Raw genomic sequence first — 20,933 nt, forward strand, 5'->3', positions numbered from 1 at the left:
CACTCCAATGAATTGGCGATCTACACTTCCGTCCATTAAGTGCCTCGAATGGTGCCATCTTGATGCTTACTTGATAACTGTTGTTATAAGCAAACTCTGTCATCGGTAGATGCTGTGACCATCCTCCCTGGAAGTCTATCACAGAAGCTCGGAGCATATCCTCTAAAGTCTGAATAGTGCGCTCCGACTGCCCATTACTCTGAGGGTGGAAAGGAGTGTTGAAATCCAATCGAGTGCCTAAGGCGTCCTGCAGACTCCTCCAAAAATGAGACACGAATCGGGTGTCTCGATCAGATACAACGAGATAGGCACTCTGTAAAGCCGCACAATCTCGTCAAGGTACACTTGTGCGAGCTTCTCTCCAGTCCAAGTCATATGAATAGGTATAAGTGCGCCGACTTCGTCAACCTATCCACGATTACCCAAATAGCATCATGCCCGGCCTGAGAGCGAGGCAATCCCATCACAAAATTCATGGTGATCTTCTCCCACTTCCACACAGGAATCGACAAACTCTGAAGTTTTTTCGCAGGCAATCGGTGCTCCGCCTTTACTTGTTGGCAAGTTAGACAACGAGCTACAAACTCGCCAACATTTCTTTTCATCCCGGGCCACCAATAGAGCAACTTTAAGTCCTTGTACATCTTGGTGCCTCCCGGATGTATAGCATAGGGTGCCTGGTGTGCTTCTTGAAGAATATCTTCTTTAATTTCTGAATCCGCCGGTACACATAACCTTCCGCGAAAACGCATCAACCCTTAATCATCCACAAAGAAATCGCCGGTGCAACCATTGACAATTTTATCTCTAATTTTTTGCAATTTCACATTGGAAACTTGCTTTTCTTTAATTCTATCCAACAATGTAGGTTGCACTACCAAGGTCATCAACCTCAAGGGCGTGTCAGGAGTCACCACCTCCAACTCCAACCGCTTCATCTGCTCGATCAACTACGGTTGAGCAACAATATGCATCGCTAAGTTTTTCGTCGATTTTCGACTTAGCGCATCCGCCACCACGTTAGCCTTGCCTCGGTGGTAAAGAATAGTCAAGTCGTAATCCTTGAGCAGCTCCAACCATCTGCGCTGTCTTAAGTTCATCTTCTTCTGAGTGAATAAGTACTTCAAGCTCTTGTGGTCCGTATATACTTCACACCGCTCGCCATAAAGATAGTGGCGCCATAGCTTTAATGCAAAGACTACGGCCGCCAACTCCAAATCATGCATAGGATAGTTTCTCTCATAGTCCTTTAGTTGGCGAGAAGCATACGCGATCACCTTGCCATCCTGCATCAAAACGCAACCCAATTCATTAAACGAAGCATCACTATAAACCATATACCCTGCTCCAGCAACTGGCAAGGTTAGGATCGGGGCGGTCGTCAATCTTTGCTTCAACTCTTGAAAGCTCCTTTCACAAGCATCGCTCCAAACGAACTTGACGCCTTTATGCGTGAGTTTTGTGAGGGGTGTAGATAACTTAGCAAATCCCTCGACAAATCTCCGGTAGTAACCGGCCAATCCAAGAAAGCTCCATATCTCCGTAACGCTCGTCGGTCTCGGCCAATCCTTGATAGCCTCAATCTTCTTGGGATCCACGGCTATACCCGATCCCGAAATCAAATGTCCAAGGAATGCTACCTCCCGAAGCCAAAATTCACACTTTTTCAACTTGGCAAAAAGCTCCTTTTTCCGAAATATTTGAATTACAAACCTCAAATGTTCCTCGTGATTTGAATCACTTCGAGAATAAACCAAGATATCGTCGATGAACACCACGACGAACATGTCTAGATAAGGCTTAAAAACACGGTTCATTAAATCCATAAAAGCTGCCGGGGCATTAGTAAGCCCGAACGGCATAACTGTGAACTCATAATGTCCATACCGTATTCTGAAAGCCGTCTTCGATACATCCTCGGGTTTAATCTTTAATTGGTGGTATCCCGACTGCAAGTCGATCTTGGAATACACACACGATCCCTGAAGCTGATCAAATAAGTCGTCGATCCTTGGCAACGGATACTTATTCTTGATCGTGACTTTATTAAGTTCACGATAATCCACACATAGGTGATCCGTCCTTTTTCTTGACGAACAAGACTGGTACTCCCCAAGGCGAGACGCTCAGTCGAATGAAGCACTTATCCAACAAATCCTTCAGCTGTGCCCTCAGCTCCTTCAGCTCTGCCGATGCCATCCTATAGAGCGCCTTTGAGATTGGGGTAGTCTCAGGGACGAGATCTACCACAAACTCAATCTCCCTATCAGGTGGCATACCCGGTAGCTCAGCTGGAAACACATCCTGAAACTTCCGCACCATCGGGATATCCTCAATCTTAGGGGTGTCATCAACACCCCTCAGAACAACACTAGACAAAAAGGCTATGCAACCTCTGCTGATCAGCTGCCTAGCTCGAGACGAGCTAATCGTCATCGCAAACAGCGAACTCTGGCATCCTCTAAATACAACCTCAGCCTGCACCGGTTCTCTAAAAGTAACCGTGCGATTCTTGCAATGAATCGAGACATAGTACCCGGTCAACCAGTCCATACCCAAGACCACATCGAACTCCCCCAACTTGCACAAAGCTAGCAGACCCACGGGCATAATCCAATCCCCTACCCGAACAGGGGAACTGAGGCAAAAGTCTTGAATATCCAAAATGTGGTCGGGTACTACAACCTGTCCCGGATGCAACAAGGAAACCAAAGGAATGCCATGCAACTCGGCAAACAGCCGATCTATGAATGAATGTGATGCACCGGTATCAAACAATGCACGAACTCGAATGCCATTTAATAAAATGATACCTGCAACCACATCCTCGGCTGCTGCCGCCTTCTCGGTCTGAGCGGCGTACATGCGCCCACTCGAGGCCTGTCTAGATCCCTCGCTCTGTCGCTGGACGGATGACCGTCCAGACTGGTACTGTGCCGATGGAGTCCCCTGACTGGCGGCTGGTAGAGCCGGTGCCAATGCAGTCGACGGTGCCGGTGATGAACCCCTCGGGCACTCGGTCCAGAAGTGGCCCTCCTGGCCACAAAGGAAACACCTCCCTCCCCGCTGCGGGCACTGCGGTGGAATATGGGGACCACCACAGATCACGCATTGGGGAGGTCGGCGTCGATCAAATCCTCCTCGCTGCGCTGTCGAGCCGCGCCCATGCTGCTGGCTCCTAGGGTGCTTCGGCAGCCTCCTAAAGTACATCTGACTCGTACCCTCAGCTGCAGGCCTTTTACCCTTACCCTTGTCAAAACCTTCTCGCCACTCTTGCACATCCGCCGTGCCACTTTTCACGATGAGCGCGCGATTCACCACCTCCCGGTAGGTTTGGAGGTTAGAGAATTGTACGAACCGGAATATAGACGGTCGCAATCCTTGCTCGAAGATGCGGGTCTTATCATCGTCGTCCCGCATGACGAAAGGCACGCAATGTAGAAGTCGAGAAAACTCCCTCTCAAACTCGGCTACGGTCTGGTCTTCCTAGCGTAAGTTGCGCAAATCCTGTTCCATTTCCCTCTTGACACTGTCAGGAAAGTACTGCGCCAATAGAAGCTCCTTGAACTTCTTCCAAGAAATAGCCGCCAAATCGGTGCTGGTGTTCTCCTGAATATCCAACCACCAGCGGTAGGCCTCGCCGTCCAAGTGGTGTGTGGCGAGCCAAACTCTGTCCCTTTCCTCTACGAAGGCGTCGCGGAAGAGCTTCTCCATGTGCATCAACCACTTTTCCACGATCTAGTGGTCGACCTTCTCGCCGTCAAAGATTCGGGGGCTGCACCTCCTGAACTCATTGAGGTGCTCTATAAGTCAATCCCACTCTGCTCCCTCGACCATTGCAGGAAAAACTGTCCCTGCCGGAGGCACCTGAATAGGTGGTGCTACAAAGTCCTCCTCCCGAGGCACGACTACGGGCGCCGCACGCGAAGATCCGGGTGCGGGTGACGGGGCCCTCGGTGCGACGTCCCCAACAAGTGTAGGGGGCGAAGGAACCGGAGCCTCCCTAGAAGCTGCCTGCTGTAGAAGAAGGTCCTCGAGCCGCTTCATCCGCGCCTCCTGTCGGCACGCCGCATCAGCCTGCTGCTGAGTCGCCGCTGTCAGCTGCGACACCAAGTTAGTGAGGGCCGCTAGCTGGCTCCTCAACTCACAGACCTCGCTGGATCCGAAGGTAGCAGAGGTCTCTACCTCCTCAAGGTGTGCCGCATTATCCGCTCTGGCAGATTGAGAGCATGTCACCGGCATCTCACTACAACATCATAAAAGCGTAAGTTAGTAAAACCCACGCTATCAAATCCCCACTCCAGAAGATAATACCCAAATCATGTGAAAGTAAGGAAGTGTGCTTCACTACTAACTCCCAATGTTACGTTGTCGGCCGCCAATGTAACCCTCCGCGAAGTTAGAAACTATACACTTCGATTTAACTCCACTTTCTAGAGTTATTAAGGATACCCAATCATGATACTTTCGCTTACAAGTCCAATAGACCTCGTCTCTCACGAGCCTATTTTCTATAGTCCAACCGGCCTAAGGTTTGCTACGTCCACTAATACTAAATCCTAGTCTTTGATACCAAATTAATCTGTCACACCCCGGAACCCAACGGAAGCCCGCCCGGTACGTGTCTAGAACCGCCATACGTCTAAAATATATAAGGCGTCTACAAAACTACTATAAATAAAGTGATCATAAAAAGACATCTAGAAGTATCAGAGCATAGAACAATATCTAGATTCTAAGAGATATAGAGGCAAATAAAAGAGCTAACATATCCACTAAGAGTAACCATAAAGTAGTACAATGAACATCCAAAACACAAGCACTAAAAGTACAACAATGGTGGTCTCTATACATGGATACAAAATCTCTCACTCTCAACTACAAACAAAAAGAAGAGTAAACCACCTAATAAGCAAAAGAAACGCTCCTCGCTAGCTAGCTAAGCGATCCCCTTGCCGCGATCCCGTGCCTCCACCGGTGTAGAGGGCTCTGAAATAGAATCATAAAACATAGGGCGAGAGAACTATTAAATAATCCCAGTAGGCAATTACTGACTTCAGTGAAATGCACCACTAGACCCAAAAGCTGAAAAGGGGTAAGTACAAGTAAAGCAATATGAACAATAAGCAAATAAACATGAAAGTTTACTACAACATGATATATCTACTTAGCATGAATTTTCATAAGTAAGAATGCTACTATACCATAAATATTCATAAGCGCAACTACTATTGATGTCCACAGATAACTAGTAAATTGTCAATGTTTACTAACTTGTCAAATTATTCATTTACAAATTGGTTCCACTTGTTCCAAATCTCATAGAACCTACCCGTGGGTAGTCCGGCTTGCGCCGTGCCTAATGGCCCCATGATAGTCAACATCCCCACTCTAGTAATGAGCCTCCGCCACGGCATCCTATTTCGGCGCCCAATCCCGCACGGGCGAGTATGTGTCGCGATGGCTATCTCCGGAGTGCCGGCTTGTGGGGAGCGACCCTCACAAGCATGTGCGAATGAGCACAATGGCAAGCAAGCGTAAAAATCCGTCTCGAGTCTCAAGTCATCATGTCTAAAATATGGAATGTAGCAAATCTCTCAATGGCCTATCACTATGTCATCATGTCTAAAATATGGAATATAGTCGATGTCACAATGGCCTATCACTATATCTCTATGTTGTAGTTTTACAGTTTACTAGTTCGGTGCCCCTTTATGGCACTTTTGTTCACTTTGCACAAATATGAGTTTAGTTTTCAAGAATACATAATTCGAGTCATTTCCATCATAGAGGACATATTTCCAACTTGCAATATAGAATACTTTCACATGCATGCCTAATACACATATAGCTCTACTATATAGAGTTGAGTTTTCACGATACATAACACATACATTTTAAGTATCCTAAAATTTATTAAAATTCTATCTAGTATGAATATATATGCATTTCGATGATACGACAAGTATAAAACACATAGGGGATATTTCTCACCTGTTTCATGAAGTAAAACCCACCGTGACTTCTCGAAACCCTTCGTTTGCGCCGACGAAGGTGCCCGCTACTCTCCTAGTACCCTAAAGATAACAAAAGTAGGGATACACGAACGTTACGAATAATCATAAGCTCAAACATTAAGCAACTCAAGCAGAGGTGAAGGAAACTCACCGAATGCGAAGAAAACCCCTCACGATCTCCAAAAAGGAGTTAGAGGCCTTCTAATCCAACCTAAACAAAAGTTCTAAGAAGATCAATTGGGCTCCAAAACCCTCAAATTCAAAATCCCCATTACTAACCCTACTATGCTCAATCGATGGTTTACTTAGTAAAAGCTACTAAAACATGAATCAAGAAGTAGATTGGACTTACTAACCTCACAAGAGCTCCAAAAAAAGGCTCCAAGTAAGCTAGGGTTGAAGATCCTCCCTCCACAAAGCTCCAATCACGAGCTCAAGGCTTCTCCCATGGTAGAAACCAACAAGAAGCAAGAAGAGACAAAGAGAAGGAGATCAAAACTAGCTAAAACCATCAAAAATGGAGAAGAAATCAAAGAGAAAGAGGCTCACCTTGTTCTCCACTGGTTAGGGCTCAAAAAGCTCTCAAAGGAGGCTGGGGTGGGTTATATAGAGTTTGCAACAATTGCAAATACACCCCTCCGCAAAAACAGCTCGCACTGCATTGTGTACCGGTACACAGGAAAGTGTACCGGTACACCTTGATGGTCGTACCGGTACACTTTCTGTACCAGTACAACCATCAAGGTTGTACCAGTACAAAGCCCTGCTGAGACAACCCGAGAGCAGATCCAAAAATCCAATATTTTGAATTTTGGTGCCAAGTTTTAAACCTCAATCTTCGGGATACGAGCCATAGGTCAGAACACTATCAACGACCCTCTAAAATATCTAGAAAAACTCGGAACACAGATCAAACACTCGAATCTCGCAATTTGCTAAGGTCCAGTGCGTTACACGTGACCTACTCCCATTTCCTTTCTTGATCACGAAGATTCTTCAAGAAAATGGAGTAGACGTGTCATGTGAGAAATACGACACTGGTCTTGGACCAATTGATGCAGTGATATGGGCCAAGTCTGTAAGTACGTTGAAAACTTTTCAGCAGACTAAGGGATCTTCCAGAGGAGCTTCTAGTTCAGCATCTCCACATCGTGCAGAGCGTGAAGGATCTTCGAGTTCAGGGGGAGTTATCACTGTAGAGTCACTTCACCATGAGGTGCGATCTTTAAAGAAGAAGGTGGAGCTACTTGGTAAAAATATGGAAGAAGGAATGAAGAGAATTATGGAAAAACTGGGATGTCGACATGACGACGTATTTCCTACCCATACTACCTATACGAGATCGACATTGAGACATCCACTCATTCCACCGTCCACTGGTGCTCCTGATGTTGGGGGATCTGGAGCTGGAGCAGGAGATGATGATGATGATGATGAGGACACCGAGTGACGTCATCTTCGAGCTTTGTTTCTTTAGTTTAGGATGATGTTTACTTTGCGTAGTTTTTGCTTCTCTTTACTTAGCTTGTTTTTGCATTTGCTTTAAGCCTGTAACTATGACTTGACTACTTTTCTGCTTTCTGTCGCGGCTTCTCTGCACTCTGCCGTGAACCGTGCCACATGTTCGACCGTGTTTTCAGTCTCATCCCCAGAAAATTTATCAAACTTCGGCATTTTCCAGTTTGCCGGGTATGGATGCTCTGTGTCTATATTTGCAGGATAATGTGATCTAATATAGGCCGCATTGCCGGCTTGCTCCTACTCCAAAAGTATTTCGGATGGCTTCTTCGATTTGCGCATATATTTCATTATTGCTTCCCTGTAAAGGAACTTGTGCTTGTGCTACATTCGGTCCTTGTAATGGTTCGAAGTTTTGTACTATGGGATTTGCTCCTTAAATATTTGGAGCCTGCCCCCCAGCTCTAGCCCCTATATTTTGGGGCTGGTATGTTGCCATCGGCGGAGGTGGTGGCAATCCCCATGTAATTTCCGGCTGTTGACCGGTATTAACGACGACCGGTCTGTAAGCCGCTTGGAATGGTGCCCCCTGGTATTTGGGCTGTCCATTTACCGGTATCGCAGGATTTTGCAATACTGGTGTCATCATAGGCCTTTGTAAGCCTGTCATTGGTTGCTCATTTCGAGTCAATAATTGCCCTATTCGTGCAATATTTTCATTATAGGCCGTGATGGCGGCCAGCACCGCATCTAGTCAAGCGGTACTTTGATGGATATTTTGATCTAAAGTTTGCAGGACTCGGCTCATCTGGCCGAGCGCCTGAGTTAGACTCGACTCTTGATGAGCCGACTGTCTACTAGTTTCTCTTTCAACTGGCAAAACTGCTTGACATTCGACATCATTGTCTGAATCACTAGGTTGATCACTCCCAGAATTTCTAGGAACAACCCTATTGCGCAAATTCATGGCATTATCATCAGCCATAATTTCAATAAGAATGTGAATTTATCTAAAATCGACTCCCACCGGGCGTGCCAAAATTATTAGGCTGCCAATTTTTTCGACCCTCGACCCGGTCAAAGATCCTCCTCGGGAAGCGCGTCGTGGTGAGAAACGGCTGCGGATAGTGACCCTCGAAGTTTGCGCCCTTCGACTGGATCAAGCGATTCGGCTGATGAGGGATCAAATCAGCCGGGTTCAAAAACCTTAACTATAAAACTGGTTCGACTGGAAGAGCCGAATGTATGGACTGTGCAGGGATCAATGTCGGCAGAAGTGCCGAATGGAAGAAGTATACAGTAACTGGTCGGCTGAAAGAGCCGAATAGAAGAAGTACACAATGACTGGTCGGCTGAAAGAGCCGAATGCCTTTATATAATAATAAAAAAAAGTGTGCCCGAAGGGTATACAGACTCAGAAATATAGTTTACAACAGAGTAATACCCGCGGGGCAGACAGACTCTGCAAATGTAGTCTACAACAGAGTGATGCCCGTGGGGCAGACAGACTCCAGGGTTCTACTTAGCGAACTACTCCTAGGAAAGCAGTAAATGCGAAAAAGAAAAAGATTACATTTAAACTACTAGAAAAGCGATAAAATACAGAGAAAATAAAGGTGGTCTTCTCGTTCAGGATGGAGAAAGACCCCCATTACAGGCTTTGAAGTTACTATTTATAGTGATGTCTTCTCAGTCCACATTATTGGTCGGTTGAAAGTAGTGGGGGAGTGGTTGTAACCATGATCGTGGAAGTTACGCCCACTCCTCATGGAAGTTATGCTCCATCGTGGAAGTTATGCCTACTTCTCAACCGTTCCCGCCTAAAACCTTCAAGCGCCTTATTGCCGACTCTTGGTGTACCACGTGTCTTTATTGGCTCATACGTAGATTAGGTCGGCATGTTAATTTCAATTTTGGCATCAACAGCAACTAAACCAAAATAAGAAACCATCTCAGGTGGTCCCTATCTAGGGCACGATACCCTTACCGCGATCATCCGCCGGCTCGCTCGGTCCGGGCTCTGTGAAAAATGGGGTGTGAGAACTACAACAAAGTTTCCAGTGAGTTTGGCAACCAACCACGCCGACTTTCCCACTAGGTCTAAATCATGCATAATATAAGAAAAGAGATATAGATAGTAACCAAACTGTACAAATGCAGCTAATATGGCTGAATAATAATCGATGCAATGCTCAGTAATATGCTCATGATGAATGCAAGATAACAATCATTGTCCAATCTCTTGGCTAATCCGTAGGTTTCGTCCGAAACGACTCACCAACCAAATCCCTACTATCGAGAAGATACCCGCTACAATCCGACGGGACCGTCCTCTGGGGAGATACTCGCTACGACCCAGTAATGACAACTCCGGAGCACATCGCCCGAGGGGGAGCTACCACCCTCGAGCAAGGACTTACAGGTGAGTATGATCCAATCCTTATCTATAAAGATGTCAAGTCCAATCCATTCCTTAACTATAAGGAAACAATGCACATATGACCCTTAATTCTAAGGTTGTTGTGTCATAATGTCACTACCTTTGTATACTTGCATTCGTTAACCTTTACTAGTGTCATATACACTACTTTGTTCTTATACTCATTCACTAATGCCACACTTGTTTTCTAAGTGTTCGACTCAGCACTCTTGACTCATCAATGTCATTTTCTACATTCATGACCACATGTCACATTTGTTCTCTAAACCCACTAAGTTTTTGTCATTTATCATGCATAGGTAGGGTTATAAAATTCTCACATGCATTTGAACTCGCAACATGCAAAAAGAAGCCTACAATTACCCTACTATGCAATATGCTCAAATACATACATATGCTCAAATATGACACTTTAGACATAAAAGAAATTTCGAGGTCCTTGGTATGCACCACCCACCTTGTATGGTTGCAAAGGTGCTACGGTGAATTTCTTGAAGTTTTGGAAGCCCTACTTTCTAACCTGCGGCAAAACGAAGCCAAATTAGGCTTTATACTTAGAACTCCTACGTAGGCTTTTTGTAACGTCGAACCGAGTTGCCCAACGTGTTCGTTTGATCCCTAATTAGAATTTTATAAGATCAATTTGCCTTAGAAACATGCGAAAATAAAAGCCCCAAATTGGGTGCCCTAACATTGCCATTTGCTAAATCCTAGGTTTTGATTTCTAAAACAAGCAAAAGAGAGCTTGTCTAACCTCTAGAAGTTCATTTAGAACCATCCAAACCATTTCTAGGGTATATAAAGCAAACCCTAGAAATCCACCATTAGAGCACTTTTAAAAAACATGAGTTTTCATATGTTCTATAGCTCCAACTAGCTTTCTATACTCATTAGAAGATCAAAACCTAGTTTTCTAGGACATAAATCCAAACCCTAGCCTAGGTTTCCATGAAAACCTCACCTTGGCCCAAAGCTCTCCAAGGTCCTTCTTGTTGGAGAGATCTAGATCTTCTCCAAGCTCCAAAACCCTCCAAAAATCCTTCTCCTCCTATTCCTTCTTGCTCCTTTGAGAGATTTCTAGAAAGAGAGAGAGAAATGAGAGGGAGAGGGTGTGTGGGGTGTTGGCTATGAAGGAGAGGAGTGTGGGGTATATTACATGTTGTAACATTTGCAACTAAGCCGCCCAAAAACTCTTATTTGCAACAGACCTTATTGTTGCTGCCAGACCAAAGTGTACCGGTACACTTTGTTCTGTCACCGGTTACACGATTACGCAGAGAGCAACCCGAGAGCAGCCTCCTCGGATTTTACCAATGTGTACCGGTACACACCAGGGGTGTACCGGTACACTTCTGCAAAAACTCAAACCCGAGAGCAAGTTCTTCTCGGTCTGCAGGGCTGTACCGGTGACAACTCGATGGTTGTACCGGTACACTTTGCCCAAAATGTTGATTTTGCACCGTTTTCGATTGTATTTCGCGCCGGTCGATGCTAAAACCCTTTTAACTCTTTTAGAATTTTTTTTTAACCCTTCCAATATTGCTGGAATGTCAACCGCACTTTGTCCATCCATTTCTCTTGGCACTTTAACCAATTTGGCTAAAGTTCGATAATCGCTATCGGGGTTTCGATACGTTACAAAGAATTCAAGAACAAAGGGGAAGAAGTCTTGAAGTTTCGAGGAAAATGACATTGAAGGTATATTGAAGGTATAAGAATCCAATGGTTTCAAATTTCTATATTGTTTTTGGATAATCTGTTTTGCAGGAAATCAAGACTTCAAGACTCCTAGTTGCGGAGTCTGTTTTAGGAGTTTTGATGTAATTTTGAATTTCAAATTGTATTTGGATTACACGCGAGGAGTTCAATGTTTTGGTGATGACAATTGAACTTCATTTTCTTTTATGATGTAATTTATGAGTTTTTGAGTTTTGTCACGAAATTGCCAAAGTGGGAGATTGTTAAGTCTTGAGTGTTGGCAAGTTTCGTGAATTGAGTCGGAGTCTTGAAGGTTCGGTGTGTATCGTCGAAGATCGAAGAATCCAAGACTTCAAAGAAATCGAAAATAACTCACAACATGAATCACGATGCTCAGATAAAGTTTTGTTACATGTTATGGTGATTCATACTTAGTTATAAACGTTAGAATCATGAATATCAAAGTTTAGTGGATAAGAAAGCGCCTCGGAATTGTGTGAAACCCGAAACAATGCAAAATCTAAAAATTGCATTGTGTACCGGTACAGCATTGAAAGTGTACCAGTACAAATCATGTTTCGGTACAACCATCGACATGTAACCGGTTTCAGTGTTTTGTTGGTTTTCTGTTCCGTCATCATGTAATCGGTAACACCTTAAAAGTGTACCGGTACACAATGTAAATTTCGAAAAACTTTCTAATCCGACTGCAATTGATTCTAAAACCTATAAATAAGCTATTAGGATTCTCTAAGTCATAAAGCATCACGAAAATACATGTTTGAGAAACCCTAGAGGCTCGGATTTCATTTAAAACCTATTTTCTACATTTTAGCCTCTTTTAGGTCAAATCGTGATATTGAAAATTGATATCTATATGTCGATTTGATCTACTCTTCGCTTGGAGTTCTCTTCCCTGGTTTTCATCGATACTCTAAGCAAAGTATCATCATATTCATGATATTCTTCATGGGCGGTGTCGTGGATTCGGCGTGATTGAAGGCAGTTCAAGGATTCGGATCGAAAGCTTCGTGGATTCGAAGTGGAGGCGTTACGTGGATTTAGAACGTGGCGTTCGTGGATTCGAACGTGAGGGCGTGGACAACCCGGAGGATTCCGCGAGATTCATAGGAGGTTAAGAGAGGTTGAGTCCGTGGAGTCGGTAATTACCTTGTAATCTTTTCTCTTAGTGAATTATTTTTTCGTGTGTTGGTCCCGTGGGTTTTTCTTCCAAGTTGGAGTTTTCCTACGTAAATCTCGGTGTGATTTTTATTTTCCACATTTATTTTTATCGCATTGAGATTTGTGGTTTTTGGCTATTACACCTATTCACCCCCCTCTAGGTGTTAGATACAATCTAGATAGATACTTGAGCTCCTCAAAACTTACATTATCTTGTACAGGTAGAAGATAAAAAAGAGAGTAGATGAATTAGGTCTTATCCATAAACCCCACTATAATTGCAACTTAAACACCTCCCATTTAATGAAATTTTCACTCAACCCAAACTTTTGCTTCTAAACTTCCTCCAATATTAGTCTCATACGCCATTTTCTCCGAACTTGGCCCAATTTGGCCGAAGTTCGGGAAATTATCCTGAAAGTTAGTACACTACACTTTCGGCCAATGAATTGGATCTGATACTAAAAGTAACAACCTCACCCGCTAGCAATAATATATTACTCGTTAAGCCCAAATTACTGCCCTAAATACTTAAGTTTAGTTATTATTATTAGGATCAACGGTCTCTTGTATATTCAATCATAATGCCATTTTCATCCAATATGAGATTATTAGGATGTCACACGTATGTTCATAAAGACTCACACAATAAGGAAGCAGAAATCTATTCACTTCTTCTTCTTTTTTTTCACATGGTAGCCCAAATATATGTAGTATATGAAACACATACTTTAGCAGATAATCTCAATTAAATAAGCTTATGCCTCTCTCAGTACCATGCATTTCTTAGTTTAGTCACCTCGGAGTGTCTAACCAAAGCTCTACATTCGTTTGCTGTTCCATGCGCTAAACTATGGTTCACATTTGGCTCTAAATATACAGTTCACACAGATTGTGCAACTTACCTTTCGCAATCTTGACAATAACCTCAAATTGATCCTATATATGCCTCATTATTTGCTTGATTTCTATAGTCCCCAAAAAAATGATTGCTCACATAAGTGGACAAATCTTATTTATGACATACTATACTATCAATTTATTTCTTGATCGGTAAAACAAATAGACATATGAGTGCTAATATTAATATATATTTATATTTATGCTATAAAGTAACCAATTAACTAAGAAAAATAACCAACTATTTACAGAAAAAAAAAAAAAAAAAAAAAACTTCAAATACCACTCCCGTGGTTTTGCGTTTTCTCATTGTAGCATCCTATAGTTTAAAATGTATCATTTAGTACCATATGGTTTCATTTTTCTCTTTTCGTCAACTTCTCCGTTAACTTTTTGTTAAATTATATATAAAAAACTTCTAATACCCCACCTGTAATTTATCGAATATTCATTTTAGTACCTTGTGGTTTACCGAATTCCACTTTAGTATCCTTTGGTTTTAACTTTGTCACTGATTTAATGAAAAAAAATTAACGGAGGGGATAACAGAAAGAGAAAAATAAAACCACACGATACGAAAGTGATACATTTTAAACCACATAGTACTAAAATGAAAAATCACTAAATCATAGAGATGATATTTGAAGTTTTTTCAAAAAAAGAAAAAGAAAAAGAAAAAGAAAAAGGTGAAGTTTAGGGGCCATTTCATTATGTCTTGTAGGTGAGGGGGCCTCCGTACACTCCCACCTCAATAACTTTGCGCTCTTTCTAAAAGCACCGAACCCATAAGCTATATTCTATTTGGGGTTCCAACTTGTATTTACTGATCTACACTATCATACATATCACACTATCATTACGAACTATCTTCAGAAAATAGTTTGAGTCCAAAATGGACTAATTAAATTCAACGCGTACCTGATGTGATGTTTTGATCTATTTTTGTTTTCGATTATTCTTGTCTGCACCCCAAAAAAAAATAAAATAAAAAAAAAAAAAAAAAAAAAAAAAATAAAAAAAAAAAAATTAGAAGCTTTCGTGCTTGCTATGTTGGATTTCTTATTTTAGAGAACATGATTCGGATCCAAACAGTCTCTATAACCAAACTAAACTGACAGAAACAACGAATCCCACAACCAAATTCGAAAACAGTAATTCCTCCTTACCAAATTTTGAAAAAAAAATATTATATTCAGATCTAAGTTTCTAAAGTGCGAATTCAAATATAATATGAAGCACGCATTCATACAATATAATAGTAACCACCATCAAGAATCGGGTGCCGACATGATACAGATAAAAATTATATCCAAATCCGAAGGCATTAGGCTTATTTGCTTGTACCCATAGTCAGAACTATACTCATTTAGTACCGATTAAATTTATTCACATTTAATTTGATGCTTATGCTTATATGCGGATTGAAAGCTAAGTAGTGATAATTAAGATCCCCTGGGGTAAAATAGAGATATCCCCTCCGGCACCCCAAATATATGTAAGTATCAATGTAATTTCATAGAGTCGTTCAGTCTGAAAGCTATATGAAGAATATAAGCCTAATGACGGAATGGGTCGTAACATGAGTGATTCAACAAATTTGGATTTCTATGTACCCACTCATTTGACAATTCATCATATGATTCATATACGATCCATCCATCTATATAAATATCATCATATACATCTAGAAAGCTATATGATTTGGCCAAAGCTTGTACACTTTGGCAAGAAATTTTTATTGATAAAAGACGAATCTACTCCAACCGATAGACTCGTAAAAGGACCATACATAAACATAAAAAATCACATGTGGGAAGGATGGACAATTAGCTAGAGCAGCAGGCCCCGCAGCGAAACTGATTGAAAATCAAGGTAAATTGGCCCACATCAGGACTACCATCTGGAGAGGTCCGGTTTGATATCCAAAAATTTCGTAGCAAGAGTTCAAAGTTCCTATTATCAAAAACAACTTATTATGTATTATCAAAAACAACTTCTTATGGGTACAAAGACAGGCTAAGGCTTCGCAAACCATCTTCCATTCAGCCTAAACTATGTTGGGACCTCTCTCTATCTCTATGTGCGACCAAACAACGTTGGATAGAAGGCTCAAACATGTTGGCAAAACTTAAAACGGATCTGTAAACATATGCTTAGCAAGGTTAACTCCCCCACAAACTTCAAAATCTAGCAAAATATCCCGCGACTTCTCACTGTTATTTTAGAGGGAAATATCAAGACATTTCATCCAGTTTCCGGAAAGGAAAAGGTAAAAACATATGGACGCCTCAAACTGTTATCCCTTTTGAAATAGACCCATAAACTTTCCTTTCTTCCTTTTTGCTTTTTCAATCGATATTCATCAACTTCTCTTAGTTTTGATTTGACTTATTATCATCAAATGAAATGGAAATCCTGCTAATATAAATCGCTCTGTTAGTTATTAGCCCTCGAAGCAGAAACAAAACCAGCACTGGGTCAGATAAAAGTTGAATAGAGCCACTAAATTCAAGAGAATCACCATCAAATTTACCAAACATCTGCAGTTCATCTTATGAAATTACTCAAATCAAAATAAACAAAGGATGATGAGGTGGTCTCAAACACAAGGAAAAAAAAAAAAATATACATGAGATTTAGGGGTCTATCTCAAAGTTTGAGGGGTTCTCAATTACCGAAATAGAATGAAAGGCACAGGATGCTTTTGAGGCCATAGTTGACAAACCTGAATAAAACCTGAAACTTCCTTCTCTTCCTTCATCATTCGGAAAGAGGCTTACGGGCCAAAAAGAAGTACATTGGCGTAAAAATCTCTTTCCTGCATCAACATCACCCAATGTAAGACTAATGCGTTTGAGTCCAAAAGCAAGAAATAAATCCACATTGGAGAATCAAATATGAAATTCATATAGTCAAGTTTGGATTTGATCTCCACTATTGCTGAATTAGCAGCCCTCCACTTGTATCAACTAGTGCATAAACCCAATCAGGCATTCTTAATGGTAAGTTCAATTATGCAGTTGTAGGTTGTGGAAATTTAACTCACTTGCCACCATCTACAAGCCCTTCAGCAGCCTTCTCTAGGAATGAAGAGACTCTCTCGCTTCCTTCCGGAGCAAGACCAACATACTCTAGTGCCTTAACCTATAATAGGAAAGGAAAAAATTTACATTAATAATAGACAAGATGGGCCAGAACCAGTATAAGAAGTGAAGAACTAAAAGAAGTAATATCTATATATAAGTTACCATAGTTTTGGTAATGAGACGTCCCAATCCTGTCAACCGAAAGCTAGTAATGGATATCCGACTTGTATCCAAGGGCAAATACCATGGCACAGTGGAATCTTCTGCAAGATCTCTCTCCCATACAATCTTCAAGCGGCGAAGTTATTCACAGTATAACACAAAGTACTAAAGATGAGTGCATAGAGTGGGACTACTATCAACCAAAATTATCTGTAATGCTTCAAAGCCAAAACTCTAAAATGCATATAATGTGAAAGATAGAATTTTTCTTCCCACTTGCTTTCTAATGAAAGGTGTTAACTATATTCTCGGGTCCATAACCTATCAGATCAATCTTTTGGGCACCCCTTCATTTCGTAAGGCCGTGGGTTCATTCTCCACCTACGTTTATGTCTTGGGCTATTAAATTGTCTCAAGCCCAGAAGTGACGGAAGAGTTAATAAATAAATAGGTAAAAATGTATAAAACTTATCTCAATTATCACGCATTTGGATTTGACTCTCTAATCTTTAAAATTTTTGATTTTACTACCTGACCTTTTAATTTATTGGATTTGAGGCTTTGAGCCAATTAGTGACTCTATAACTTCAAATTTTGAATGCGTCGTTTATCTTTACAGGTTTACTTGGTATAATTTATGCAATTTACATAACTATAAACTCACTAAAGTAAGAAATTAGCTTAAATTTTGTATCCGAAGAGTCATCAAATCACTTAAATAAATTGAAAGATTGGTACTAAAATCAAATTTTCAAAAGATTGGGTAGTCGGATCAAAATGATCTATAGTTCGGGTAAGTTTTATACATTTGTACCAAAGACAATATATTAAAGACACCTTAGAGATAAATGATTGTTTCACATCATTTAACATGATATCTAAGTAGATGTAGAGATAAATGGTTGTTTCACATTATTTAATATGTTATTAAAGTAGGAGATCTTGTGTTTGAATCCCAACAAGCTCCCAGTCACGTCTTGAGCCCATCAAAATGTCTTAAGCTAAGACATGAAATGGTTGAATGCATAATATTAAAACACCATTTTCTAGTAGCTAACAGTTATATCAATTATTTAACAATCGCAATATAAATGGATATAAGACATAGGAGATTGATCTTGAAATCCAATAAAACATACTCCTAACAGGCCATTCGTTCCACAATTTGTAGTATTCTGGGAATCCTCCTACTTTCTATTTAAAATATTCAAATCGTCACCATGGAACTCAGGTCGGGAAGTTGCAAGAGACGTTGATGAAGTTATGGAATCACCATACATTCCCAACTAGCAGGCATATTTACAATACCATGGGTTAGGAGGTTTTGTCATTCCATACTTGATGGGAATCATGAGTAGTTCATTAACAAGAATACACAAATGTCCAACAGCTTCCCAACCCAAGTGGCATGGTTAGTTGGTAACAAATTTGTCATTCAAAATATAAAAATATATAATATTCTTGGAATACAATAAACAAGTAAAATGAAAGACCCCTAAGTGTATCCCAAAGGAATCAATTACTGCTTGATCTGTGCAATAAGCCACATGTCTCTCAACTTACCTCGAAATCCTGCAAGCTTCAGAGCATCAAGGCATTGGGTTGTTGTGCGGATATCTGGAAGGCCATTACCAAGCTCAATGTCAGGCCTTAGTTTTCTTGTGGCTTTCATTGTTAGCATCAAAGTGATCCGTAATGCACCATTCATAGGCAGCGAAACACTGGCCAGGCTTCAGCACTCTATATATCTCCTTATAGCAACCAACCTATACCAACCAAAAATATTGGATTAAGATTGTGTGCATTCGCAATCACAGAAAAGAATTTGACAAGTTTGTATACCGCATCAGGTGCATGACATGTTGCCTCTATTGCATAAATTGCATCAAAAGTATTATCATAGAATGGCATCTGCATAAAGTCAGGCCTGCAATTAAAGTGAAATGCAAAATAAGAAAACATAAGGATTGCATTTTGCATAAATCAAGTCCACATAATTTTGTGATTAAACATAGAATATAGAGGTAGTAAATATCTCAAGTGACTACAATGCAAGATTTAAAGTACATATGCCCCATACCGCACATACCGTGCCACCAAGAAAGTGGCACGGTACGGAAGAGGTCTCGGACCCTCCCTCCGTTCCGCGGCACGGACCTGCCGTATTTCGCGAGACAGTAATGGATACGCAGGTTCCGATGCCACGGCACTCTGTTTCTTTTTTTTTTTCCTTTTGCTTTTTTTCTCTTTTTGTTTTGTTCTGTTGAGGATACCACGAAGCATCCCACATCCCTCCAAAGGATATTGCAAATCGAAAAATCTACTTATTAGATAAGTCAAAAAAAATTATAATTTAACTTTTTTCTTTATCAATATACTGGGCAAATTTTTAATTTACATATTCCGATCCATACTGCAATGGGGGCGAAAGCCCCCCGCATCCTCGCTTTATCAGCCCGAAGCCCTTCCGCTTCTACCACAAACATCCATTTCTTTTCATAAATTATTCGAATCAAAATTTGTCGCATTGCGAAATTTTTGGCGAATTAAAGGGAACAAAATCGAACTCAATAAACAAATTTTGAGGCACATCAAACATAAAAATTTATATTTTTGCATTAGAAGATTAAAAATACTGAATAACACTTAAAAGCTAAATTAAATCAATTGATACTTAAATTTATTTAATTTTATTTGTCATATAATTTATTGCTTAATTTTTTTGATAGATCTAATAATTTTTTGAAAAAATTAATTAAAAAATAAAATTTTCAAATACTTTTTAATATAATTTTTTTAAATAATAATGTTTTAAATTAATTTTTAACATTATTTTAAAAATTATTTTTTTTGTATTTTATAAAAGAAAATTTGTAATATGGTCAAAAGAAAGAAATAAAAATGTCTTTTGCATTTTTAAAATTCTAAGCCTGTAAAAAATTTTTATTCTGCATTAGATGTAGTTGTACTTTACATATAAAAAAGCTTACAAGTATATTATTAATTGATGAGTATAGTAAGTTATACATAATAGATATTCATAATTATTTGATTAAATCTTTCAAAATAATATTATAAGAGTTTATTGAAACTAAAAAAACTGAAAAAAATCCGTACCAAAGCGTGCCAGTAGGAGGTCATACGTATCCATCGGCACGCAAGCGTTACCAAGTGTCGGCACAGAAGCGTGCCGGTGCCATACCATGCCAGGCAAACAACGGCACGCTCCCGTGCCACGGCACTTTTAAACCTTGCTCAATGCACATTTAGCTCTCAGAATGCCAAATTTATCCTTCCAGAATTAAATTTATGCCCATTTATTAAGAAATCAAAATTTTGCAAATGCAACAATCTATAACTTCAGAAATTCTGAATATTTTGTTTAAGGAATTTTACATTTCAAAGCGTAAGCAAAGCTCTCTAGAAGGAAACAACTGGCAGTACTGTGGCTAAATTAGCAGTAGCTTCAATATAAAAGGAAACATACCTATTCAGAGATCTCACGTTTGCAAATATAGAAATCTAAAAAATGTTGAAATTTCTGAATGCTTTCTTTAAGCAACTTCACTTTTTGGAGTGTAAGCAAATATATTCCCTTGGAGGAGTATATAGAAAGATTGATCTATCTGGAAAATTCAGGCTAAACTAGTAGTACGCGAGTAGCTATGATATGAAAGGAGATACACTAATAATGTACTTTATGTATAGATAGGTGGGTCTGCATTCACGGAGACAATCATGAGGGGATTGTTGTCTACCTTCACAAAGTTGCAAGATTCACTCAACCCTGCCAACCGATTTAGCTCCTGCCACACAACTACTCGTAAATAACAGCGACTTTAGGAATGAAAATAAGGCAAAAAACCTTGATATCTGATATTCTAGAAAAGGTCGACACAACAAAAAGAGTTGAAAGCTTGGAAATATACATTGCCCCTTGATATCTGATATTCATTGTTGTTCAGTCCTGTAACCGATGTCAAGCTGCAA

At 40.5% G+C, this 20,933-nt stretch overlaps 1 long non-coding RNA gene and 1 pseudogene across 1 annotated transcript; both read right to left on the reverse strand.

Annotated features, from left to right (window-relative positions):
- Positions 1-4,949: 4,949 nt before the first annotated feature.
- LOC109705869 lies at positions 4,950-6,461 on the reverse strand. The gene is made up of 4 exons (XR_002214947.1): positions 6,374-6,461; positions 6,169-6,228; positions 5,995-6,077; positions 4,950-4,989 (listed from the first exon to the last, which is right to left on the reverse strand). It is a non-coding gene; the product is annotated as an uncharacterized LOC109705869 (long non-coding RNA).
- Positions 6,462-16,169: 9,708 nt separating this feature from the next.
- The window catches only part of LOC109705872, a 33,710-nt pseudogene continuing 28,946 nt past the window's right edge, over positions 16,170-20,933 (reverse strand).

Source organism: Ananas comosus, unplaced genomic scaffold (genome assembly GCF_001540865.1).
Source record: "Ananas comosus cultivar F153 unplaced genomic scaffold, ASM154086v1, whole genome shotgun sequence".
NCBI classification, from domain to species: domain Eukaryota; kingdom Viridiplantae; phylum Streptophyta; class Magnoliopsida; order Poales; family Bromeliaceae; genus Ananas; species Ananas comosus.